General features: G+C 41.0%; 1 protein-coding gene and 3 non-coding genes across 4 annotated transcripts in view; all 4 read right to left on the minus strand.

The window, feature by feature from the left end:
• Positions 1-27,494, minus strand: part of BORCS5 (BLOC-1 related complex subunit 5) — a 352,792-nt gene that overhangs the window by 279,468 nt on the left and 45,830 nt on the right. The gene's annotated exons all lie outside the window — the stretch shown is intronic.
• LOC136831886 (U5 spliceosomal RNA) lies at positions 12,573-12,693 on the minus strand. The gene has a single exon (XR_010851018.1). It is a non-coding gene; the product is annotated as a U5 spliceosomal RNA (small nuclear RNA).
• On the minus strand, positions 15,643-15,763 carry LOC136831887 (U5 spliceosomal RNA). Its single transcript, XR_010851019.1, has one exon. It is a non-coding gene; the product is annotated as a U5 spliceosomal RNA (small nuclear RNA).
• Positions 16,792-16,912, minus strand: LOC136831831 (U5 spliceosomal RNA). The gene has a single exon (XR_010850974.1). It is a non-coding gene; the product is annotated as a U5 spliceosomal RNA (small nuclear RNA).

Consider the following 27,494-nt stretch of genomic DNA (forward strand, 5'->3'; position numbering starts at 1 on the left):
ACCTTGCTTGGCGCTCATCTGCTGTCATAACACTTGTTGTAGTGGCCCACTCAACCACAGTGTCTGCATGTGGCCTTGTTGGCAGGGCACTTTGGGGTCCTGCACCAGTGTCCCTTGCTGCTACAATTTCCACATACACTGTCGGTGGCTGGGCAATTTTCTGCAGAGCCGTGCTTCCTTGTGCAGGAAAGGCATGAAGTGTCTCTGTTAGGGGTTGGGTGGGCAGTAGCACCTTTGCTGCCATGTCTTTTGGTTTTCTTGTAAGTAGATACAGCACGCAGTTTAAAAGGAGGGGCACATATGGTGTTGGTGGCTGTCTGTGTGGCCTCATAGGAGTGACATTTGTTGACCATGGTGACCAATGGAGCTGCAGCATCCAGGGCAATGAGTTTCTGGGTGAGCTCCTCGTCCCTGACTTCCATAACGGTGATCATCTTCAGCTGAGTCTCTTTGCAAGTAACAGAATGGCCAGGACAGACGTAGATGTCCTCTGCTGCGTGCTTCAGTCGGACTTAGAAATCATTGAAGCTTTCCAATTCCCTCTTTTTGCAGGAAAGCAGGTCCCTGCATTGTAGAACTTCATTCCTCATGTTCTTAACCCTTAAACGCCGAGCCTCTATTTACAAAAGTGTCTCCTGTATGCCGGCGGTGTTCGGGAGTGAGCGCCAAAGCAGAAAAAAAGTTTTCAAAATATCACAGCACACTTAGTTTTCAAGATTAAGAGTTCATTTTGTGCTTCTTTTTTTGTCATTGCCTGAAGTTTAGCATGCAACCATCAGAAATGAAAAAAAATATCATTATCATATATAAATATTGGAATATATGACAGCGCAAAAAAAAATTTCATATATAATTGTATACAAATCACGCTGTGAGCAAATCGGTTAAAGGTAAGGAGTTATTTTTTGTTGTTGTATTGTACACTAAATTGCAATGATTTTGGTATATAACAAATTGTAAAACGATCAAAGCAACACAGAGAAAATATCACAAAATGATGCATGAATTCGTAACGCGTGGACGTAAACATTCGTTTTTTTCCAAAAATTCACCATAAATCGACATATCGTGCTAGAGACTTCCAGTTTGTTACAAAATGAAGGTAATTGATTGAATATTACTAGACTGTAAGTGCTTTAGCTTACAATTGCATTTTTCGACCATTTCGGTCGAGTTAAAGTTGACAGAAGTTCGAATTTTTCTATTTATCGTGATTTATATGAAAATATTTCAAAACTGATAAAAGCTACAACCATGAGTTATTTTTTGTTGTATTCTACATGATATTGTGCACATTTTCATGTATAACACTTTATGTAACGCCTAATATAAAACGGTGCAAAAATTACAACAAGGTGACTCAAGAAATGCTGAGATTTTCAGCAGAGTTACCGCGAGCGGAGGGAAAGGAAAAAGTTTTTTTTTTAAAAATTCACCATAAATCTAAATATTGTGCTAGAGACTTCCCATTTGTTGCAAAATGAAGGTAAATGATTGAATGTTACTAGAATGTAAGAGTTTTGGCTTACAATTGCATTTTTCGACCATTTCGGTCGAGTTAAAGTTGACCGAAGGTTGAAATTTTGTCACTTATCGGGATTTTTATGAAAATATTTCAAAACTGATAAAAGCTACAACCATGAGTTATTTTTTGTTGTATTCTACATACAATTGTGCACATTTTCATGTATAACACTTTATGTAACGCCTAATATAAAACGGTGCGAAAATTACGACAAGGTGACTAAAGAAATGCTGAGATTTTCAGCAGTTACCGCGTGCGGAGGGAAGGAAAAAGGTTTTTTTAAAAATTCACCATAAATCGAAATATTGTGCTAGAGACTTCCCGTTTGTTGCAAAATGAAGATAAATGATTGAATATTACTAGAATGTAAGAGTTTTAGCTTACAATTGCATTTTTTTACCATTTCTGTCGAGTTAAAGTTGACCATAGGTTGAAATTATGTCACATCGTGATTTATATGAAAATATTTCAAAACTGATAAAAGCTACAACCACGAGTTATTTTTTGTTGTATTCTACATGAAATTGCGCACATTTTCGTGTGTAACACTCTATGTAACGCCTAATATAAAACGGTGCGAAAATTACGACAAGGTGACTCAAGAAATGCTGAGATTTTCAGCAGTTACCGCGCGCGGAGGGAATGAAAAAGTTTTTTCAAATATTCACCATAAATCGAAATATTGTGCTAGAGACTTTCCGTTTGTTGCATAATGAAGGCAAATGATTGAATGTTACTAGAATGTAAGCGTTTTAGCTTACAATTGCGTTTTTTTACCATTTCGGTCAAGTCAAAGTTGACTGTAGGTTTAAATTTTGTCACTTATCGTGATTTATACGAAAATATTTCAAAACTGATAAAAGCTACAACCACGCGTTATTTTTTGTTGTATTCTAATTGAAATTGCGCACATTTTCATGTATAACACTTTATGTAACGTCTAATATAAAACGGTGCAAAAAATTACGACAAGGTGACTCAAGAAATTCTAATATTTTCAGCGAGTTACCGCTCGCGGAGAGAAGGAAAAAGTTTTTTTTTTATCAAATATTCACCGTAAATCGAAATATTGTGCTAGAGACTTTCCGTTTGTTGCAAAATGAAGGTAAATGATTGAATTTTACTAGAATGTAAGCGTTTTAGCTTACAATTGCATTTTTTTACTATTTCGGTCGAGTCAAAGTTGACCGTAGGTTTAAATTTTCTCACTTATCGTGATTTATATGAAAATATTTCAAAACTGATAAAAGCTACAACGACCAGTTATTTTGTGTTGTATTCTACATGAAATTGCACACATTTTCATGTATAAAACTTTATGTAACGCCTAATATAAAACGGTGCGAAAATTACGACAAGGTGACTCAAGAAATTCTGAGATTTTCAGCAGTTACCACGCGCGGAGGGAAGGAAAATTTTTTTTCCAAATATTCACCATAAATCGAAATATTGTGCTAGAGACTTTCCGTTTGTTGCAAAATGAAGGTAAATGATTGAATATCACTAGAATGTTAGATTTTTTGCTTACTAAAAAAGACCCAAATATATATATATATATATACACATTCATACATACACATATATATATTTTTTATTTTGGTACGAATACATAACTAAAAGGAATGCAGGTGAAAAACTTTTTTTTAGCATAAAACGAAATAATATACAAAACACCAATAAATACAGATATATAAAAACTTGTAATAAATATAAAACTAAATATAAAATCAATGCAGAATACTCACTCGTAATCCTGACTCTTCATTCTGTTCTTGTTTTCTCCCTCCTCCACTGAAGAGTCTTGCATTTTTTTCCTCTCGACATGACGAGGCACAGGTGGAGGAGGGAGACGCACGCCCTTACTGCAGATGGGGCGGTCCGCTGCGCCCTCCAGTGTCCCTCGGGTAGGCGCACTCCAATATACGACCGCAGAGTGGTACTTGCGGTCACACTCCCCGAACCTACAAAGTGCTACCTTGCAAGTGCGACAGACGTACCAGGTGTCTCTTCTGCCATTCATATGGCACACCCAGCACCATTTCTGCTTACGCCCTTCTAGGAGCTCCAGTGTGTGATCCCCTGCCTGCAACCGACACACAGGGTCCAGTACCTGACGGGACATTGGAATGTGAGGGAGGGCGGCGGCAGCATCAAGGGCGGCGGCAGCAGGGGAGGCATCAGCAGGGGCAGCATCATCAAGAGCGGTGGCAGCAGGGGCGGCGTTGGCAGGAGCAGGAAGACCGAGGTTTGCCCTCCTAGCGACATCTGCCCTATCCTCTTGGGGCAGATCTGGAGCTCGGGGCAGGGGGGCGGTGTTGGAAGGCCACTCCTCTGGATTAAAGTTTGAGGGCATTCCCGGCCACCTCGAGAAATTGGATGTGGGACAACCTCCAGGTGTCCGAATTGTACCCACAGTAGAGGATGTAGGCATTCTGGAGGGCCAACTGAAGGAGGTATTTGAGGAGCTTCTGTGTCCACCTCCTGGTTCTCCTGGCGAAGGGATAATACTGGATGAGTTGATCAAAGAGATCAACTCCTCCCATGTGCCTATTGTAGTGCCCGATGACAGAAGGCCGTTGGACACGAAACTCCTCATACGTAACTCGGCCCTGCCGACGTGTCTTCTTCTGCTGAACGATCTCTTCTTGGATGGGCTCATGACTCATCGTAATCATGGGCACGAGTCGGACCCCCTTCCAACAGATGACGAAGACATCTCCCTTCTGCCGCCACTCTGTCTCTCCTCTTGCCAGATGTTGCGGCTGGCTAGCAAACCTCTTGAGGACATTCGGGGCCCCACGCACCAACCGAAGGGTACCACTGACGTGCACACCTGCTTCATACAGTTCCTGGGCCAGGTGGTATCCCTGGTTACGGAAACGATCTACAAGACAGAAGACAGTGTCATGCAGTGGAGAAGACCCCAGAATACACCGAGAAGTCCACGATGTATCCAGTGTTGGATTCCGTAATAAAAAATAACTTCACACCATATTTCTTTGGCTTCTTGGGGTTGTACACTTTTATACTTAGACACCCTCTGTATGGCATCATCCCCCCATCCAAAGAAAGGTTCTTGGAAGGAACCACGAGAAACTGGCACCGTTCACGAATGTAGTCCAACACTGGGCGGACTAAGATGAGGCGGTCGGGGTTATTCTGGGGTATGGCCCTTCGGTTGAAGGCGCTGAAATACCTGTCCAACGCCAGGAAACTATCACGGGGCATAATGCTGGGCACATTGGGCGCACTTAAAAAAAAATTCTGCCTCCAATATTGCCTGACGTCAGCAGCAAGCATCATTCCAAAAAAAATGTGGAGCCCCAAAAAATGCGCCATGTCCGTGAGGTTGCAGCCCCGCCAGCGATACGACAACGTCGTCTGCAGTTCCTCACGGCAGTACCGAGAGTAATCCGCCGTCTCTGCAACGAGGTATTCCAGCAATTCCCACGTCAGGAAGAGCTGAATGAACCCCAGTGCAGTGAGAGGCACAGGGACGGTCAGTCCAGGTGCTGCCGTGAAAGGGTGCATGTTAGATGGGGTGGGGTCCTCCAACCACCCCTCATCACTTTCGGACGAACGGCCTTCACCCAAGCTGCCACGATGTTGCGACCTTTTACGGGTCCGTACGTGGGCACGACTTCCCACTCCCACCCTCCCCACTGGCCCATCTCCCTCACTTTCACCATCACTTTCTGTTTCGTCCCCACCAGCCACAATCGGTGCCTCCTCCTCCTCCTCAGACTCTCCCTCATACGCACTGAAACCACTAAACTCCAGTTCACTTTCCTCCTGTGGCTCCCGTACGGACATTGGGGGCAAATACTCGTCATCACTGACATCGGGCGTGATGTCCTCATCACTAGATGACCAACTGCCATCAAAATAAGGACTTTCCACCTGCTCTCGATCGAGCTCCAACAAGTACTCATCAATGTCCTTTTGTTGGAGGCCTCCTAAATGCTTATGGATGCCCCTCAGGACACCCCGATGCTTCCTAGGGGTCGTAAAAGGCACGGGATGTGGTCCTTGGTCTCCTTTGGCCACACGTGGCCGCACAACATGGCGTTGAAAAGCTGGGTCACCTTGGGTGCTTGGTCCCTCTCCAGCATTCCAATCTAAAACTCGCCTCACACGCTCACTACCGACAGACAATACGCGCCTTTCACGGTCCTGACAACGTTGGGACATCTCTGCAAACTTCCTGTTGCGTCACAAATATGCTAGCACTCGCAAAAGTTCTGCAAAACACGAATGCGTCAAGAAATCGCTCTAGGACGATGCGCCGCTGATGCTTTGTAGTGCTAGAAGGAAGAAATTGGCGCATGCGCGGCTAGGTGACGCTTGTAAACAAAACAACAGCGTGATCCGTGAACTCCCAGCATCCCTCAAAGCGCGTGATTTAAAACCTTTCGCAAACTAGGCCTATAATTATTTTTCTGCGAATATTTAAAACATTTTGTAGTCGACGTACCGTACATCCACTCGGCACCCAACAGACAATTTTAGTCGACATACGATACGTCCAGTCGGCGTTTAAGGGTAAATATGTTCCTGGAGAACATTCAAGACCTTGTCCACACTCCGATCCATGTCTGGTGGTATGTTGAGTGTGTGTTCCATTATCCTTTGTCTCTCCAGGCTAAGGCACATACAAAGTTGTATTAACTGCTTCCTGGTAGGCAATGCCCCTAGATCCACCATCATGCTGTAGTCATCCCAGTGTCTACGCCATTCCCTAAACACCTGGTATGAGGCATCAGGACGTAAGAGCAGCGGGTCTGGGCAATGGCCTTCTGTGGTGGTGGTTGTTGGGTGGGCGATGGCACTTCTGTGGGGGTGGGTGTTGGGTGGGCAATGGCACTGAGGATTGTGTAGGAAGTTGTTGCGGGTCTGCTGGTGTTGCTTGCTGCTGGGCAGGGTTGACTGTAAGTAGCTGCAACAGGGTGGTGAGACACTGAGCTTCCTCCTCTCTTCTTAAGTTGTCCTCTTGGCGGGGTAGATCCTCTTCGTGACAACGTTGTTCCTCTTCTCTCCACCATTGTTCCTCTCTCCGATGAGCAGCCAACTCAGCCTGTTGAGATTCCTCAAGGTATCTGATGAGGAGCCTTAACTCTGCATTTGGAGCTGTGGGAGGCAGTAAAGTCAGGTGTGGTGAGAGCAAAGGCATTGTAAAACCTGGTGGGGTTCGACAGTCTGTTGGAGAGACTGGGTGCGAAGGCCACTGGTGGCCCTCAGGGTCCTGGTCGTGTTGTATATCCCCAGGTTCGTCTTGATGTGAGTTAGAAGCCATTACGAACCGTTTTCATGCAGTGTCATACACGGTTTAAAAGAAGAAGAGAAATATGAGGGAGAATTTCTACAGTTTTAATTATAAAAGTTACTGTAAATAATTCCACTGTGTGACAAGAGAGCACTGGCAGGCAGGGTAGAGTGGAGTGGGTCTGGGAGGGTTCCTGGGGGTGGGCGGTCAAAAGGGTTCGGCAACTCGCCTTGACGGTTGACTTGAGAAAAGTCGGCAGTGTGTGCTTAATGATGAGGGAGGGTGGATGTGCCTTGGGCTCCGTAGCTGGGTGGGGGTAATGGGATCCTACTGCGTGGCTGGGGAAGGGCACAAGAGAAGTACAGCCCACTAAAATCAAAGCGCTAATATTACCCTGCACTGGCACTTCACATACATTGCACAAACACTGTAAGGTCCTGCAGAAACACCACACCAACACTGTAAGGTCCTGCAGAAACACCACACCAACACTGTAAGATTCACATGTGATCGAAGAATATCCACGAGCAATCGAGGGGTAATGGCGACTCAATTTGAATGCTGGATTCAGCATTCCCTTAAAATGCTGGGTTCGGCGTTCCCTTGAAATCCTGGATGGTTTAGTCACTGCACCATGGTGATATGTGATGTGGTGTAGGAGAAGACTGAAGACTGCAGGGATGGAGGAATAATATCCAGAGTCATAGGTTGCTTCATTCTATACAGCAAACAGGTATAAACAGAGAGGCTCTGCAAGGCGTACATCTCGCGCCAAGAGGAGCAGGAAGAGTAGTCATGTGCATGTGGGGAGTGCAGATTCATGTGCATGCATTAGCAACAGACAATATCCATGAAGTATAGAATGCATATACATACAGTAATATATACAATTCACTCATTTTGCCTATTCCTCCCCTTCCTGTATTCAACAATTGTGGAGGAGCCTAATGAGAAATTGAGGTTTTGGGTGGAAGAAAACTAAAAACAAGAGTGGTGAGAAAGGTAAGAAATGCATATAGAAGTACCGTATACTGGCCAAAAACATAAAATACGGCTCATATGCACTGAAAGGAACGATCACCATGTAGTTATAAAACATGAAAATGTTCCAAGGACAGTTCCAGGGATGATTAGTAAACTAACCTTCCTACACTAATCTGAGATACATATGATCACATCCCATTGCAGGTTACATCCCTCCCTACTGTGAAACCCCAAAAGAAAGCTATTAGCTGGGACTTTAAATACCAGCAAAAAGCCATGGCCTTTAATTGCTTTTTAAAAGACAGAGGCTACACAATTTTGGTTTTCTGACAATGACTGGAAGACTTGAAATGGCAAGTGGAGTGACCGGTTTAGTACAAAAACGTATTACAGTACACTATCTGCATGGTTACATGATAAAGGGCGACTGTAAAGCAAATTTTTGTGCTAGTTATATAAGGGAGTGGCATTGGACTGAATGGACCTTAATATCCAAGAAGCAAGAGAGAATTACCACGAACGAGGAGCAGTGTAACTGTAAGAGACCTCATTGCGCCGATCGCGGTCTCTTTTGAGCACACTTGTGTGCGCTTCATCCACCGGAGGAACTAAGACAAAAACAAGAGCATCCCGTTTTCTCACTCTCAAGGAACAAAACTTCTACCATACAATATTTCCGTCTGTTTCTCCCTAAGCATTGTTGTCTCGATTCATGTACAATCACCACTACTTTCATTGCCATGCAAGCATTCTAATCATGTACTCAATGTTCCACCGAATCTACTGTATCAAACTGTATACTGCATTGTATTCATTAATCTGTCTCGAATCTCATGCAATTGGCCACATGTGGAATTTCCTGGCCTTTCCATTGAGATATGTTTTATCACTGTACGTTTATTATGTCTCTCACAATCGTCATCTCTTTGTCTGCCGACAAACACAGATGTCTGAAACATTACCTCTGATTTGCCCTGTCTGTGTGTAGAAACTACTTTGCGGCTCGCACCAGCCAATAACAACTTCAAAGATTCTGTACATTCATTCAGTAAGGAACCACCAATAAACCAGACAACACCCAGCCAGTATGTCACTCTATACCATCCTTACACTGATGACACCAGAGTGACCCTGGAAGAGACCGCCATCAGTTGGTGCAACAGATGGGAGGAGGGCGCAAAGGAGGAGATAAGTGTCGTCACCAAAAGGTGGCCAGCATATCATCACAAGAAGAACCCACCGGGCCCTTGCTACTACCACCAGCAGTACGGCAAGGAAGCCCGGAACTGCCAACCCCCTTGCTCATTTGCCCATCCAAAAAGCGGGGGAGGCGGCGGCCAACAGAACAGGGTGCCATGGCAGCAGAGGAACCCAGGAGCCCAAAACCATTAGGCTTCTACATCCGCGACACCATCTCCGGGAAGGACCGCAAGCACCCGCCGGACCCAGCTGCCTTCCTGATGGCCGCCAACGGGTCCCCCATCCTCTCCTACGGCACGAGGCTCCTGTCAATCTCCATCCTTGGCTGGAGATATACGTGGAAATTCATCGTCGCGGATGTAAGGACCCCGCTCCTGGGTGCGGATTTCCTCGCCCACTTCGGGCTGGCAGTCGACGTCGGTGGCAAGCGTCTCCTCGACACCAACTCCTGCCAGTCCCTCCCATCACACGTGTGTGTTTGGAAGAGACCACCATGGGTCGATGCGATGGATAGGTCTCTTACAATACTCCCCCCCCCAAGCAAGGCATTGATGCGGAAATCGTCTTGCTGACAATTGTAATTGGCTCGAAGGGCTTGGGCTAGGGGCGGGTAGGAGGCTGAAGGAACTAGATGAGGACGGTAGCGTGTTGAAGGGCGACGTCGGATGATCCTTCGGTAGCCAGCTGGAGGAGGATGGCTGAAGGATGACGGTGGCTGATCCTTCGGTAGCTGGCTCGAGGGCTGAAGGATGATGGCGGCTGATCCTTTGGTAGCCATCTCGAGGGGGGCGGCAGCAGGCTGAAGGATGACGTCGGCTGGTCCTTCGTTGGTCAGCTCGTCCGGTACGAGTTTGGGGGCAGCTTCAGGTTTCCTGGAGGAGGTGCCCAGGGCTCCGGTGGTGGGGTGGGTCGTCTCGGAGGGTCGGACATCTACTTAGAGCTCGGGAACGGCGGGAAAAGTGGTGGCGGTGAAGGGTCTGTTGGCGCATGGGTCGTCATCTTGGGTCGGCTGGATCCTTCGGGTCACTCCGGGGTCACCAGTGTAAGGATGGGATTGAGTGACATACTGGCTGGGTGTTGACTGGTTTATTGGTGGTTCCTTACTGAATGAATGTACAGAATCTGCGAAGATGTTATTGGCCTGTGCGGGCTGCAACGTAGCATCTACACACAGACAGAGCAAAACAGAGGTAAAGATTCAGACATCTGTGTTTGTCGGCAGACAAACACATGGCGATATTGAGAGACATAATAAACGTACAGTGTTAAAACATACATCAATGGAAAGGCCAGAAAATTCTACATATGGCCAATTGCATGAGATTCAAGCCAGATTAATGAATACAATGCAGTAGCATGATATATGTGAAATGGTGCGACGGATGGGTCTCTTACAACCTGAAGGAGCCGATGGCAGAAGTCTGACCCAAGATGACGACCCACGCGCCAATGAACCCTTCGCCGCCTCCCTGCTGTTCCTCAGTAGATGTCCGACCTTCCAAGATGACGCGCCCCACCACAGGAACTCTGGACGCCTCCTCCAGGCAGCCTGCTGCCGCCCCCGAACTCGTACTGGACGACCTGACCAACGAAGGACCAGCTGACGTCATCCTTCAGCCTACTGCCGTCCCCTTCGAGCTGGCTACCGAAGGATCAGCCGACGTCATCCTTCAACCCACTACCGTCCTCCTCGAGTTCCTGCGGGCTGGCGCCACCCTTCAGCCTCCTACCCGTCCCAAGCCCAAGCCCTTCGTGCCCATTCCAATTGTCAGCAAGACAATTTCCTCATTGACGCCTTGCCTGGGAGAATTCACGAGACCTCATCGTGCCGATCACAGTCTCTTTTGAGCACACGTGTGTGTGCTTCACCCACCGGAGGGACCAAGACAAAAACAAGGGAATCCCATTTTCTCTCTCTCAAGGAACACAACTTCTACTATACAACATTTCCGTCTGTTTCTCCCTAACCATTGTTGTCTCGATTTATGTACAATCACCACTACTTGCATTGCCATGCAAGCATTCTAATCATGTACTCATAATGTTCCACCGAATCTTCTGTATCAAGCTGTATGTATGCTACTGCATTGTATTCATTAATCTTTCTTGAATCTCATGCAATTGGCCATATGTGGAATTTCCTGGCCTTTCCATTGAGATATGTTTTATCACTGTACGTTTATTATGTCTCTCACAATCGCCATCTGTTTGTCTGCCGACAAACACTGATGTCCGAAACATTACCTCTGTTTTGCCCTGTCTGAATGTAGATACTACTGTGTGGCTCGCACCAGCCAATAACAACTTTAAAGATTCTGTACATTCATTCAGTAAGGAACCACCAATAAACCAGACAACACCCAGCCAGTATGTCACTCTATACCATCCTTACTTAACTGTATATACAGGGCGCCAGCACTATACTGAGTGGCCTTCTCAAAGTACACATAGCGACTGATGCTGAAGTTTTCTGCAAAGGGGGTTATTTAGCAATTACAGGATGAATGTAGCCGTGTTTTTTTTCACCATGGATCCATGATTAAGAACTGATGAAAAAGAACTACAGTACATAGTCACACCAATCGTGGTGATGGTCAAAGGGGGGTAAGCACTTTTGTCAGCTTAAAAAATTCTCTCCTCTTGCAAAGAAAACTCCTCTTTAGGATTACACTACAGTAATTGATTTCCAAGGTCGATGTACATACACAAGCTCTTTAATCTTTACCATGCTGCAAAATTCACTTCGCTCCCACCATGGCTGAAAACAAAATTCATGAATGGCTTTTAAAACCAGTGAAAATCCTGCCAAGCAAAGGATACTGAAGCACACAGCAGGCCTACAACAGAACATCTCATGGATTCCTTTGTCAAGAATTTGGAATCCTCTAATGAAGACTAAAATAGTATAGAATGTACAGTACATGTGCAGCTGTGTATATATCTAGTTTACACATCAATACTCTCTTTCTAGCGTTTAATGCTTGCTATGGTTCGAGAAAAATTCTAATGCAGGGCTTTTTACTTATATATAAGAAAAATAAACTTCTATCTAATTGTCAGAGAATTGCCAAGCTTGTCAAAGGTCTGACACAGATTTCTCAGAATGAAAACAAACTCTTATATTAAATGTGTGTGTATGTGAGAGAGAGAGAGAGAGAGAGAGAGAGAGAGAGAGAGAGAGAGAGAGAGAGAGAGAGAGAGAGAATGGTTAAATTGGCTTGTCATGCTGGATGGTAAGGTAGGATTACCCATGATAAATAAATAAGTATATCGACATCCATGCCAAATCTATCTAAATATCATGGTTATTACAAGTTATAGATAACATACTTTTAAGGTTTACTTTTTGCAACCAAGTTTCAGATTTCTTTATTAACTTTTCATATTAAAGGAACTATTCACCAAAACGCTCTTAGAACAGCAATACGAATGGGCTAGATTACAATTTCATCCTAATTAATTGGGAATTTCAGTGGAAACCATTTCAGAGTATACTATAACCAGAGAGACGACAGTTACTGTGGGGCCTTCCTATTTCCATACACAATATTGAATAGGCCTTACTTTACTTCTCTAGCTGTTGCACTATAGAATCTTATAGGGTCTACTTGGGGTAGACCGCAGTAAAAACTGGTTTACAGACTCATTGAGTTGCTCCCCTCCACGGAAATCTTTAGTAAAAGGCGAAAGATTTATGCGTTTTGAAGGGAAGCCAGAGCTACCCAATCACAAAATCTCGTCAGTCTCATTTCCTTGACTGAAAACCACCAACGACTCTAGCTTAGTACAAGAATGGCACACGCAGTGACGTCCCAGTACAGTAACGTCGTTCGTGATTCACGAGAATTTTATGAGTTCGATACTCGAAGGAATGTACAGTAAATGTGCACCCGTGTACATCTAATTTACACATCATTATTCTCATTTCTAGTGTTTTAATGCTTGTTATGGTTCAAGAAAAATTTTAATGCAAGGTTTTTTCTCTATTAAGAAGAATATACTTCTCTCTAATTCTCGGAGAATTATCAAGCTTGTTACATGTGCAATAATAGACTTTTCGGAATGAAGACTATTTCTTATATTAAATGTATGTATTTGACAGAGAGAGAGAGAGAGAGAGAGAGAATGGTTAAATTGGCTTGTCATACTGCATGGTAAGGTAGGATCATCCATGATAAATGCGTAGGTATATCCACGTCTGTGCCAACTCTATTTAAATAACATGGTTATTACGAGTCACAGATAAAATCAAGGTCTATAGAAAAAAGAGGTCTTCTCAGGCCACCGTAGTGCGCAGGTAGCCGAATGGTGGGAGTTGTGGTGGGTCAGAGCGGTGACGTCACTCAGACCATGCCGTGCCTGAGTAAGCTGTGGAACTTCCATAAGAAAATAAAGGAACTATTCTTTCTGCTTTGTTTTTTTTCATCTTTTTAGAGATTTATATTTTATTCTTTTAGGAAAATAAAAGTAAGATTACAAATACATAACTTTATTACATTAAAACAACCAAACACATATTTGATGATGTAAATAACTGAAATTTGTTGAGCATTAGACAGTTTAAATTTATAAAATAAATAATGATGTATACAAAGTATATGCTTCAATTATGTTCTATATCACGCTGCGAGCTTTTTCATTTTATTTTGCGCTTTTCTTGATGAACTAATACTTTTGTTCAAAACACGACTTCTAAAGAATGTACGACATCTAACAAAAATTTAATAACTTCGTATGGTAATGTGATGTTATTGCTTTTAAAACACTCGCTAATTAAATCAGTCAGTTTATCTGTCGCGCCTTTTCCCTGTTTTAAATATTTTTTCCCGCGATAACAGAGAAACATTTTTTCTATCGTTTTTAAATGCACAAAAATTCCTCGCTTGGTTGCAACAGCGTTCCATCTCTTGCACTTACGGCACCAATCCACGAGCCATCTCCTTCGTCGCTGCAGTTCCAAGGAATTCATATTCAGGAAACTTGCGAGCTATATAACCACCAACGTATTGTAAGCCTCCATCTTCCATCGCATTTCCTAATTCTTCTTTTTCAATTTCCAATTCTACATTGTCATCATTTTGCAAATCATTACCAAATTCCACTGGCAAACAAAAACAACATAGCCGACAGGCTTATCACAGGATTAGCCCTTTTTGGATAGAAGTTTCTTCATCTACATAGGATGTCCTTTCTTCAACAGGAAAGCTGGAAAATGAGGTTGATGTCATCATATCACTATTGCAACTTTCAACGTTGCAGTTTGATCCTAACAGTTTGCTCTCTTTGCCTAGAATGTGGGCTCTGATTCGGTGCTTAAATGCAACGGGTGATGGGTGTTGATGACATGCAGCCATCTGCCTTATGCAGCCAAAAAACTGTTCAAGACCATCTTGATTTAGCCTATAAGTCAGAATATATGATATTTGAAATTTATCTTTGACCATTCTCAGCAGCTTCATTAATGAATTGCATGATTAAATTAAGCCTTTTTGGAAAGGGTAGAGCCTATTGCTTTTAATCGCTTTCATTTCTTTAGACACCCGAATCATATCATGCAACGTTTTATTTTGTAAGTCCAGATTCATCCCATAGGCATTTCTTGATGGTTTCCTATCACGGGGCACTCGAGAGTTAAATAAATCGAACCAGATATCTACAAGGCAAATAAACTGACTTGTGGTTTCTCAATCCTTATCTTCAAGCAAACCTTTGTTACCGAAGTACTGAAGACATTTGTATGTTGTTTTGGACAGTAATTGCACCGCTAGTTTAACATTCATGCGTTGCATGCCCATTACATTGATGTGCTTTTCAGAGAGCTTATGTGCTGTCCGTAGATCACTTTTGCTTTTCATAATTAACTCCCTAACTGAACCACAATGAGCAAACCTATCTCCCGACAACACAAATCCATGATCAAGGAAATTATTCCTAATGAGTTTTATTAGGTGCGGTGCATCGGCAAACACATGTACTTCTCTGTTATCATCTACTGGGTTAACAAATGCAGAATTATCTATATCAATGGCTAAGGAATTCCATAAACTAACATTTGTTGTTCCTAAGTCACTAACCATGGCTACTACAGGAAACCCGGCGTTCTCAACCTGAATAATCGATTTAAAAAGGAGATCTTTTTTCATGTTAGTGCCAAAATTATAATAAATAATTTGTTTCCAGGAAGTCGTAAGTCCTCTGATCATCGCGCACTGTACTTTGGTATGTTTGGGTGGAAATGGTCAAGGCCGCACCTATAGGTCCGGCCTACGTCACGGTCTGTACCTGCGCAGAACAGTCATATTTTGGGTCGGGGTTGAGAAGACATCTTTAATCTATAGACCTTGGATAAAATATTCTATAAAAAGTTAAACTTTTAAGGAATACATTTTGATAACCTAGTTTTAGATTCTTGGTTAACTTTTCATTTTAAATGAACTATTCACCCAATTGTTTCGTGAGAGATCGTGGCTTTTCAACTAAAACTTTTTACAACAGCAACACGAATGCGTTGTAGTTAGACTATACAGTAATTGTATCCTAATTAATTGGGAATTTGTGGAAATCATATTCGATACGTGAAGCAAGAGAGTCGACAGTTACTGTGGGGCCCTCGTATTTCCATACACAATATTGCTATACTTCTCAAGATGTTGCACTATAGAATCTTATAGGGTCTACTTGGGGTAGACCGCAGTAAAAACTGGTTTACAGACTCATTGAGTTGCTCCCCTCCACGGAAATCTTTAGTAAAAGGCGAAAGATTTATGCGTTTTGAAGGGAAGCCAGAGCTACCTAATCTCACACATCTTGTCATTCTCCTTTCCTTGACTGATAACCACTAGTGAGTGCAGCTTGGTGAAAGAACGGCATAGGCAGAAACGTCTCAATATTGTACTGCAACGTCACTTATAGTTCACGAGAATTTCACAAGTTTGATACTCGGAGGAAAGAACATTTATTTTTTGTATTTATGCAGAATTCAATTAACAGAGCAATACATTTATTGCAAACTAATAATAGAGTGCATTACTCTACCAACGCCTTAGATGTTGCTGATAATTTACATCGCAGTAATTCAACTTAAATATCCTATTCATTTTAAGTATCACGGAAACTCTAATTAACTAAATTTCTTTTTTACTGTTCATTAATGATGCGTTAGAATATTGTCATATGGGACCATTACAGGTTAACACTAACTTGGTTTTGTCGCCCATTACAGTCGTTCTACAAATAATGAATATTCTCCACGGCATACTTTGTATATTAAGTCATTGTTTTATGACCTTATTAAGTGCGATTATGTAGAAGTTCAAGTTGATGTTGAGAGAGAGAGAGAGAGAGAGAGAGAGAGAGAGAGAGAGAGAGAGAGAGAGAGAGGTTAAATTGGCTTGTCATACTGCATGGTAAGGTAGGATCATCCATGATAAATGCGTAGGTATATCCACGTCTGTGCCAACTCTATTTAAATAACATGGTTATTACGAGTCACAGATAAAATATTCTATAAAAAGTTAAACTTTTAAGGAATACATTTTGATAGCCTAGTTTTAGATTCTTGATTAACTTCCATTTTAAATGAACTATTCACCCAACTGTTTCGTGAGAGATCGTGGCTTTTCAACCAAAACTTTTTACAACACGAATGCGTTATAGTTAGACTATACAGTAACTGTATCCTGATTAATTGGGATTTTGTGAAAATCATATTCGATACTAGGAAGCAAGAGTCGACAGTTACTGTGGGGCCCTCGTATTTCCATACACAATATTGTGTGAGTCCTATACTTCTCAAGATGTTGCACTATAGAATCTTATAGGGTCTACTTGGGGTAGACCGCAGTAAAAACTGGTTTACAGACTCATTGAGTTGCTCCCCTCCACGGAAATCTTTAGTAAAAGGCGAAAGATTTATGCGTTTTGAAGGGAAGCCAGAGCTACCCAATCTCGCACATCTTGTCATTCTCCTTTCCTTAACTGATAACCACTAGTGAGTGCAACTTAGTGAAAGAACGGCGTAGGCAGAAACGTCCCAATATTGTACTGCAATGTCACTTATAGTTCACGAGAATTTCACAAGTTTGATACTCGGAGGAAAGAACATTTATTTTTTGTATTTATGCAGAATTCAATTAACATAGCAATACATATATTGCAAACTACCAATCTCCGTTGGAGCTACCAAACTGTACAACTAATAAAGTGCATTACTCTACCAACGCCTTAGATGTTACTGATAATTTACATCACAGTAATTCAACTTAAATATCCTATTCATTTTAAGCATCGCGGAAACTCTAATTAATTAAATTTCTTTTTTACTGTTCATTAAAGATGAGTTAGAATACTGTCATATAGGACCATTACAGGTTAACACCAACTTGGATTTGTCGCCCATTACAGTCGTTCTACAAATAATGAATATTCTCCAAGGTGTCGTCGTTCTACAAATAATAAATATTCTCCAAGGTGTAGTCGTTCTACAAATAATGAATATTCTCCACGGTGTACTTTGCATATTAAGTCATTGTTTTATGACCTTATTTAATGCAATGATGTACAAGTTCAGGTTGATGTAAATGAAAATTTGTAGCAACATGGGCTATTGTACTAGCTGTAATTAAAAGCCAACCCACTGATGAGCTGTATTTGATGCTCAGAGATGAATGTTATGTATCTGGTGATATTATTCTTATCTAATTCCTTATATACATATGTTTTTCTCAAGATTAAACCGGCCATGAGATTGCACAAGCTCTTGCTTTTACAGAATCCAGTACAAAAACTGTGCCATTTTGGATGTTAAAAACTGTGGGAATGAGTCCAAAACAGCTTGTTTCCTTATGTTCTCCACCAATGCTATTTATCAAAACTTTATGTTACCTAGAGTAACCTAACCTAGCCCATGCATCCTTAGCTTTTTATAGTGTTCACCCTGAACTCTAGTACACATAAGAGGGGGTGCTTCCTCAGGGTTCCTGACTTTGGACCCCACTTACAGAATTTTTCCCTTTCCCTGCCAGTCACTTAATGAACAATGTGAGTGTGGACAATCTTTATGAGTTACTGAAAATAAGGCAAAACTCACACATTCCTAGAGTAATTTGTATTTTCACTCAATATGCAAACCAGAGTATTCTAAGTAGGAGTATTTGGTGAGAGAACTGGCTGTTGAAGTTTGGTAACAAGGGAGTGTACACTAAACCAGCAAGTGGCAGACTGTGTGTACGAGTGCTTCTACCTGGCATTCCAGCGAGAATATCGTACCTGCATCACTTGCCTGAGATAATTCCTAATTTTGGTATAGGGTTACATTTTCACAGCTACAATTATTGATTGAAAATCCTAACCTGAACCACTGTAACTGGGTGTCCATCTGTACTCAGTAGTAGCACAGCTCGTTGAAGGCACAGGGGAACAAAAGGTTAAGTATACGTTAGTTTTACCAGACCACTGAGCTGATTAACAGCTCTCCTAGGGCTGGCCCGAAGGATTTGACTTATTTAACGTGGCTAAGAACCAAATTGGTTACTTAGCAACGGGACCTACAGCTTATTGTGGAATCCGAACCACATTATAGCGAGAAATGAATTTCTATCACCAGAAATAAATTCCCCTAACTCTTCATTACCCGGTCGGAGAGTCGAACTCGGGCCTAACAAGTGCAAGGCCACAACTCTACTGACTCGCCCAAGGAAGAGCTTAACCCTTAGTGGACGGACTGAGCTTCAGTGTGGGACGGATTGAGTTTCAGTGTGAAGTAAAACAGGTTTGGGGAGGTGGATGGATTGAGCTTTAGTGTGAAGCAGAATTACGCACCACTGTTACGGTAATGATTCGTAACAATGGTGCCAATACTTCTATATGCTATAAATTCACTAATGGCAACTTTTATATAGATGTGAGAGTTAGGCCAGTATCAGTAATGCTTGTAAATTTGCTTGTAAATATACGAAGGGGTTGCTGTTGTTTTTTGTTTTGGCTTTTACAAATAGTATGTCGGTTGTAATTGTAATTTTACAAAGAAAATTGCAAAGAAATATTAGAAAAAGCATGTAAAAGTAAAAAAAAAGTTACTGAATCTTCTTTCTCGTAAATTTACGTGAATATTTTACAACAAATATGCAAAAAATTTGTTACTGCTTTTATTTCTTATCTGTTTTGATATTGTGTGGGCAGTGATAATAATTTTACAAAATCCAAAAAACTTATTTATTAGAAAAAACATGAAGTTTTCATAATAAAACTAATATTGTAATACTTACCTGAACACCTGAATTAGCCCTGGTCACCTACATCCCCATAGCTTTTACCCACTAAGTGGGTAATAAACTGTCAGCGTTACCAACGCTTTCAGGAAAACTTGTCAAATGAGTTACCTGAAGTACCGTTGGCAACACTGCTGCAAGCCCCGGCCGAGTGAGGCCGAGATCCTCAATTGAGTTATCCACTATTCAAATTGAAGTGGGGAGGAGGGTGGGAATGATTCAGGTGTTCAAGTAAGTATTACAATATTAGTTTTATTATGAAAACTTCATATTGCAATACACTCCCTGAACACCTGAATTAGCCCGATTAACAAAATTTAGTGGAGGTGGGATCAATCTAATTCAGCCCGACCTGCCAACAGGGAAAGCAGGTAACTCATTATTCACCTACTCTGTATAAATGAATGTATCCTCACCTGGTTATCCCACTCAACAGGTGAGAATGTCTGTAGAGAGAGTACCCCCGACGTCAGTCTCATGTCTAGGTACTGTCTGAGTCAAGCTACCTCTCATGTGGTATTTAAACCTCCTCATGGATAGAGAGTAGCAAAATAAAAACCAACCTACCATGTGGCTAATCACAGCCTCCCATGATTAGTGGAGAACGATGAACCTCCCATGTGGCTAACCAAAGCACTCTCATTTATGGAGGGTCTGAGTCGAGCTACCTCTCATGTGGTATTCAAACCTCCTCATGGATAGAGAGTAGCAAAAAATAAAACCCAATCTACAATGTGGCTAATCACAGCCTCCCATGATTAGTGGAGAACGATGAACGTCCCATATGGCTAATCAAAGCACTCTCATGTATGGAGGGGTACAATGAACCTCCCATGTGGCTAATCAAAGCACTCTCATGCATGGAGGGGTACTAAGAACCTCCCATGTGGCTATTGTAGCCTCTCATGTATGGAGGAGTTGAGTGTGCAGGATCTTCGAGTTCTTCGCCGTCCATTGCCGCCGATGTCTGTGCAGAAGAGGTTGAAGAAACCAAACCTGTCCACTGGATCTGCCTATCTTCACAGTACGAATGTCAAACTTAATATTCTCACTATGAACCCCGACTAACAGAGAATCCAAAATTCCAAATTTCCTCAGACTACATTCATTACCTAGAGTTCACCCCACCCTTAACATTACTACGTAATTATAAGATCGAGTTGGTCGTTGTAAAGGGACCAAGCGAGAAATTCTTCTTCGAAGAAAACTGAATGTCTTTTAGGCAGAAAGTCGTGAAAACCGACACCGACTTCCAAGTGGCCGCCTCTAAGAACCTCCACACTAAGAGAGTACCCCCTTAGCTAAATGAACGCACCCACGATAGAAGGGTTAGCGGCTACACACGGACTAAGAGAATAATTTTCATGTAAAAAGGAGAACGATGCATCTCCCAAGTGACTATTCAGAGCCTATCCATTAAGGAGGGAATGAGGCAGTAAGCCGAGCCGATGACCCTCTGCCCTGCAGGTTGTGGCAAAGGCCGATGAGCGCAGAAGTATCCCAGTGCCGACGAAACAACCTAGGCTAACCTACGAGAGCACCTCTTTGGACTCTCGTAGGGAAACTATCAAAGACAAGGATACTTAAGAAGTACTAAACTTAAGTTCATGTGATTATACTATCACTGTTGCTTATGATTCTAAAGCCTAGAAGGAATTTCTCTATCTGGTTAACCTAATAATCATCGCACTACGTGAATACTACCTTAGCTAAATGAGTGCACCCTAGATAATAGACTTCGCCGTTAAACGTGGACTAAGTGAATGACCTTCCGAGTCTTTGCACTAAGAGAATACCACCTCAGCTAACTGAACACACCCAAGATAGGAGAATTCGCCACTATACGCGTTGGGGCAAATTGAAAGTCTCTTAAGTAAAGGAAGAAAACAAAGACGGACTCGCAAGTAAACTACCTCCAGAATAGAAGACTCTGAACCATTCCTTAGAAAGGAAGATGAAGTGGACATACTGTACTCCGAATACTGTGGTGTAATGAAAAAAACTGTTAAATACTAAATAAAATGTCACGTCAAATCAAATTGCGTTCAAGGGCATAAACCTCGCACCACACAAGAATCGTGAAGTGTGCCCGCAACTGTGTTCGCGTAGTGAGCGCTTATGAACCAGGAACCAGGAACCCTTTCTCCGAAAATAACTAATAGCATCTTTGACAGCACACGGGAAGGATTCCGCGGTGAGACAAGAAGTGTACACAGAAGCGGACGGAGTTTATCAACCTTTGATAAATATTCGCATCGGACATAAAGACATCCCCGCTGATGCCGGAACCGAACACTTGCAGATAAAGAACCTTAAACGAACGAAGCAGAGTTTTAGTCTCGGCCACGACTTCCGGAAGAAGAAAAATACTTATCATTTCCCGCCTAGGAAACTTCCTGAAGCTCGCACATAATTTTTTTTTTCTTTTAATCTGCAGCTAAAGCTGAAACAAAGAAATAAAACACCTAACCAATTATCTTAACATTAGAACTTCCGACATATATCACGAGGGAGCCCGAGGGAACGTAACAAGTCAAAGAAGATCATACAATTAGAAATTTTTGGGAAGATAGAAAAATGTACTGCAAAGTGCTAAGAGGTAGCCAGCAATAGCCGAAAATGGAAGAATCTTGACTTTCCGAAGTAATAAAAGAAAACCAGCTATTTCGGCTATGGCAGGCCTAAAGATGGAATGACCTTCCTTACGACACAGACTTCCCCATGTCAAGTTGACCTGGTAAGGCTTACGGTGTAAAAAATTGCCATTTATTCCCCTTGCATAAAATTTCCTAGTTTTTTTTGAATACTTATTTTGATGTATTTCCCAGTTTCTATGAAAATACGTTATGATTATTTTTGCTCCACAGAAGTTTTTATTATATTAACTATAGCAATGAGTTGGTATAAATTAGTACATTGATATTCAAAGTAATAATCCACCTTTTTTGCAAATCTTGTCCATCTATATAAAATTAGATGATGTATCATTACAGTGTTGTCAAACTTCTTCCTGTGGAGAATATATATATTATTTTCTTATTGTAAGGGCACATGCCAGTGATTTAAGCTTGCCTTCTGGACGAAACCCTTTTTTTTTGTATGTTGGGTTACGATTAAAGCACTTAATGTTTGTTTTTAAATTGATGCTTTGTTACGTAACCCTGTAATTTTGTAGATGTGACAACTGTGTTATGCAATATACTCTTCCCGAGTTTTCTTCTAGGGTGTAAAGGTGAAGCTCTGTCTGTTTAGCAGCTAACTCCAGGAAGGCAAGTAAAAGAAGAAGTTCTTGTAGAATCCAGTCCCATCACCTCGTGAATTGTCGTCGCCATGCAGTAACTTCTTCATAAGAATATTCTGAAATCCCTTTTTGGCCATTTATGTTTTCCTCTATCGAAGTAACGTAACGTTTTGTTAATTTTTGCAGTAACGTGTTAATGTTTTCTTGCTTCTTAACGTAACTTTGATGATTGTTGTGTTCTTTAAATATTAATTATATGTGTTAAACTTTTAAATGCGTATTTGTGAACCCGTGTGGCATCACCCAAAAAGAATTGGTGCAGGAAATATAGTTGATTGTTTCTTAACTGCACTTTTGTTGGATAAAAATGCAATGTTTCTTGACTTCATGGTATATTTAAGTTAGTAAACTCAGCACTGTAACTTGGTCTCATTCAAAGCTAGTGCAAGAGGGCTTAAGGTTGAACGAAATTGTACCGAATGTGGCCCTAAAATTTTTAAAGTTTCACAGTATTTTGCTTTGGTCCTTCGAACGAACCGGATGCCATAACGATTCACAAAGGATTTTTTTGGATGTTAAAGATAATTTGCGATAAAGTTCACGTTGGTGATGGTTGGCTTTAAAGTCATTATAGTATAGCTGACACGTGTCCAAAGTTATTTGGTGAGCAGGGTAAGGTATTGAATTACTTGGAGTGTTTTGCCAAGTAATCTATTGTTTATGGAACATTATTGTTCGTATTTAGTGATTACTCTGTGAAGAAATTCTTGTTGAATTTCGTAGCCATTTTGAACTTAGGTTTTCGTGACCAGATGTATTTTGTGAAGTGATGAAGAGCACGTGGTCAAATTATCTATCATTCAGTGAATGTTATTCGTCCTATGAATAAGATTAGTTATATTTTCAATCAGGTTTAGATAATTTGCCATACATTTTTGATATTTGAGCAAGTTTGTTATTGATCTATTAACAAGATAATGGATTCCAAGGTTAGGGTAGTTATTGAAGGGGAAATTATTTCCTTACAAGATTTGCTTGATGAGGCAGGTAGCTGCACTGGTGATACTGATACACCAAAATCGACCCTTGTAATGTATGAACGTTGTCTTATTGAGGGTCTACAACGTTTTGAAGATAGTTGGTCACAGAATGTGACGATCATTTCACAGGATAGTGAATATGATAGGTTATGTAGAAGTTATAGAGCAATAACTAGATGCGTAAGGAAAGCTATTGCTACTAGACAGAAAACTATGAGCGAGATTGACACGGGAGATATAAATCAACGGCCCACTTTGCCTCCTTCGGCTCCCATTAACCCTCTCCCTCCTCCTAAACTCCCAGCAATTAAGATACCTGAATTTAGCGGTGGGGAAGAACAATGGCTTGCATTTTGGGATATATTTAACAGTTTAGTTCACGATCGTAGGGATATTTCCAATGTGATTAAGTTTTCTACACTCAGAGCTAGTTTAAGGGATAACACCTTTAAAGCCATAGAAGGTTTGCCTGTCACTAATGCCAATTATTCAGTAGCTATTCAGACCCTTAAGAAGTATGATAATAAGGAAAAATTGAAACGTAGACTTATGTCCAAATTAACGCATTTAGTCCCTCCCAGTCATACAATAGAGGATTTGAACACGTTCAAATTGGAATATGAGAAGATTATTTTACAAATGAACACATTGAATTTAGATGTAGAGGCCATGAACCCCATTTTCTCTAGTACAATATGCGAGAAATTATCACCTGAAACACGTAAGGCTATAGCTAATAAACATAATAGTATGTCTCTTGATTTAAAGCAAATTTCCTCAGGTTTGAAATATGTTTGTGAATTAATGGAATTTTGTTACGAAAGTGAGAATTCTAATAAGAGAAAACGGGATCAGGGTAACTATTCTAAAGTGATTCCCTCAAATATGCAAAACGTGCAGAGAGCACAACCAAGTAACAGTAAACCTAGTAATAGTAGTCCTTACAATAATTGTGTGTTTTGCTCATCGAACCATGCCTTTCGCGATTGTAAGACTTTCAAAACCATTGATAGTAGAAGGGACAGAGTTAAATATTTAAGATTGTGCTTTGCTTGCCTCAAAAGAGGTTATTTATTCTCTGAATGTAGAAACAAGCCGAAATGTAATATATGTGATGGGTCTCATTACCCGATGATTTGTAAGAAAACAGAAAACCCTGTTAATCCTGCTCCACCAAAGTTGAGTGTAAATAGTACTAATGTTAGTAAATCAAATGTTAATTCTGGGAAATCTCATAATGATTCTAAAGGTGCTGTAAGTAAAGGTGATTCCCCAGTAGTTATGACTGCTTCTTTGGGTATTGATCATTCTCAGACTAATAAGATTTCTGTTTCGACTGCTCTTCCTACTGCTAATGTAATTGTGTCAGGCAATGGACATCGTTCCTTTGAGAGAGCACTCTTTGATTCTGGTGCACAAAGAACGTTTATTGCAACGGAATTAGCTCATAAGCTTAGTCTACCGTCCATAGCAACAGTAGCCTTAAAGGTAAAACCATTTGGCAGTGATGCCATGGAAGTTAATTGTTATATAGTAAGAGTTGTGGTGAGACTAGGTAAGATTCGTACTGTCATTAATGCCATTGCATTCGATAGAGTTTATTCCAGAATTTATTCTCCAGGTTTAAGTAAGTCAGCTGCGTTCTTGACGAGTAAAGGCATAAAATTAGCAGATAATGATTTAAATTCAGATGAAGTAAATGGTATAGAATTAGTCATTGGAGCTGATTACTATGGAAAATTCATTCAGAACAGTCAAATTTGCTCTGGAATACAGATATTGAATAGTTCTGGTGGTGCACTAATTTTTGGACCTCTTCCTAGTTGGTCTTATGACAATGTAGAATCTAATGAGATTACTACATCAAATGTATGTTGTTCAAGAATAGAAGTAGAGGAAATCCCTATTAATTCTTGTTGTGAAGTTAGAAAATTATGGGATTTAGAAAGTGTTGGTATTCGTCAATCTGAAATTAGTCCTGAAGAAAGAGAATCAGTTAAGTGTTTTAAGGATAAAGTAAAAGGGTTGACAATAAGTATGAAGTGTCCTTACCATTTAAAGATGAAAGTAGACCGCCTGTTAACTATAGAATAGCCATTGGTCAATTAAATTCCTCGTTACATAGATTCGAATCTGACCCCTCCTTGTATGCTCATTATGATAAGATTATCAAAGATTACGTTCAGTCTGGGTTTATAGAATTAACTCCCTCAGGCTCCCTATTATAGGGCATTATTTACCCCACCATGCTGTATTGAAGGATTCAGAAACAACTCCCATTCGAATAGTTTTTAATGCTTCTTCAAAGGCTAAAGGAGAACTTTCCTTAAATGATTGTTTATTAACTGGTCCCTCATTAACTACTAAACTTTCTGATGCCCTGTTGAGTTTCCGTACAAACCCAGTAGCTGTGATTTCAGATATCAATAAAGCCTTTTTAAGGATAGGCATTTCACCTGACTGTCGTGATTATTGCAGATTTCTACGGATAACTGATCCCTCCGATTTGAAGTCTACTGTAACTTACCGGTTTTGTGCAGTTTGTTTTGGAGCTACATGCTCCCCCTTTCTCTTGCAGCAAACCCTCTTGCATCATTTATCTTTACATGATAATCCCCTTGCATCATCTCTGATGAAGAATTTCTATGTAGATAATTTTAGTAAAACTTCCCAGGATGTGTCAGTCTTATGGACGAGTATCCAGTAATAAATGCGATTCTTGAAGATGTTAATATGCCTCTACAAGAATGGGTCAGTAATGATTCAGAGTTTAACAGAACCATAGATGTTATCAAAGAAAGAGTAAACGTTTTGGGTTTAGAGTGGTATCTAGCACAAGATGCGATGTCACTGAAGGAAGTAAATTGTGAGTATAAAGGACCTTTAACCAAACGAAAGGTTTTATCAGTAGTAGCTTGAATGTTTGATCCTCTAGGATTATTGTTACCAATACAGGTGAGAGGTAAATATTTTCTTAAATGTTTGTGGAGTAACTACGGGTGGGATGACCCTGTGCCAGAATCATTATGTTCAAGGTTTGATGAAATTTGCAAGTGTTTTAGAAATGTAGAAAGTTTAAAGTTTCCTAGGTTTGTTGTACATCCTGAATGTTCCCACTTACATGTATTTTGTGATGCCTCTAACAAGGCATATGGAGCTGCTGCCTATGTGATTGATTTCAAGAGAAGTGTAAGCAATTTACTGGTCAGGAAGTGTAAAGTTGCACCAAACCCTAAACAGACTATTCTGCATTTGGAATTGACAGCCTTGTCCTTGGGTGCGAAACTTGCTGGAAGATTAATGTAGAATGATGATTTAAGATCGAGTTCTTGCACTCTCTGGAGTGACTCCATGGTTTCTATTTGTTGGGTGAAGAATATTAATAGTAAAATTCCCTATGTACGAAACAGAGTCACTGAAATTAATGAATTCAAGTTTCCTCTACAGTATACCCCCTCTAAGGATAATCCAGCTGATATTCTATCCAGAGGTAGTAATAGTAAAGATTTAGTGCAAAATTCCTTATGGTGGAATGGCCCTAAATGGCTTTTAACTGGTGATTATCCCCAATCTTTAGCTACAGAAACTGTGCATGTTAATGAAATTCTTTCAGAACCTAAGTTTGTTAACCCTCCAACCCCATTAATTGACATCCCACGTTACAGTAATTTAAGTAAGCTTAAACGTATCATGAGGTCAATATTGCTTTTTCTTAAGTGCAGTGAAGGTTCTAAGTTTGTTGTTAACGAAATGAAAGCACTTGTCCTCCTTGAACAGAAGCAACATTTTTCTACTACCAGAATGTACCTCTGTGATAAGAATTCACATGGAGTGTCCATGGATATTAAGAATTTGTGTAATCAGTTGAACTTATTTGTTGATGAGGAAAATCTAATTAGGTCTCAGGGTCGCATGAAAAACGCTTCCATGTCTTATGATACTCAGTGCCCAATGTTATTGCCTTCCAGAAGTT

The sequence above is a fragment of the Macrobrachium rosenbergii genome, chromosome 48 (assembly GCF_040412425.1).
Source record: "Macrobrachium rosenbergii isolate ZJJX-2024 chromosome 48, ASM4041242v1, whole genome shotgun sequence".
Lineage (NCBI taxonomy): Eukaryota > Metazoa > Arthropoda > Malacostraca > Decapoda > Palaemonidae > Macrobrachium > Macrobrachium rosenbergii.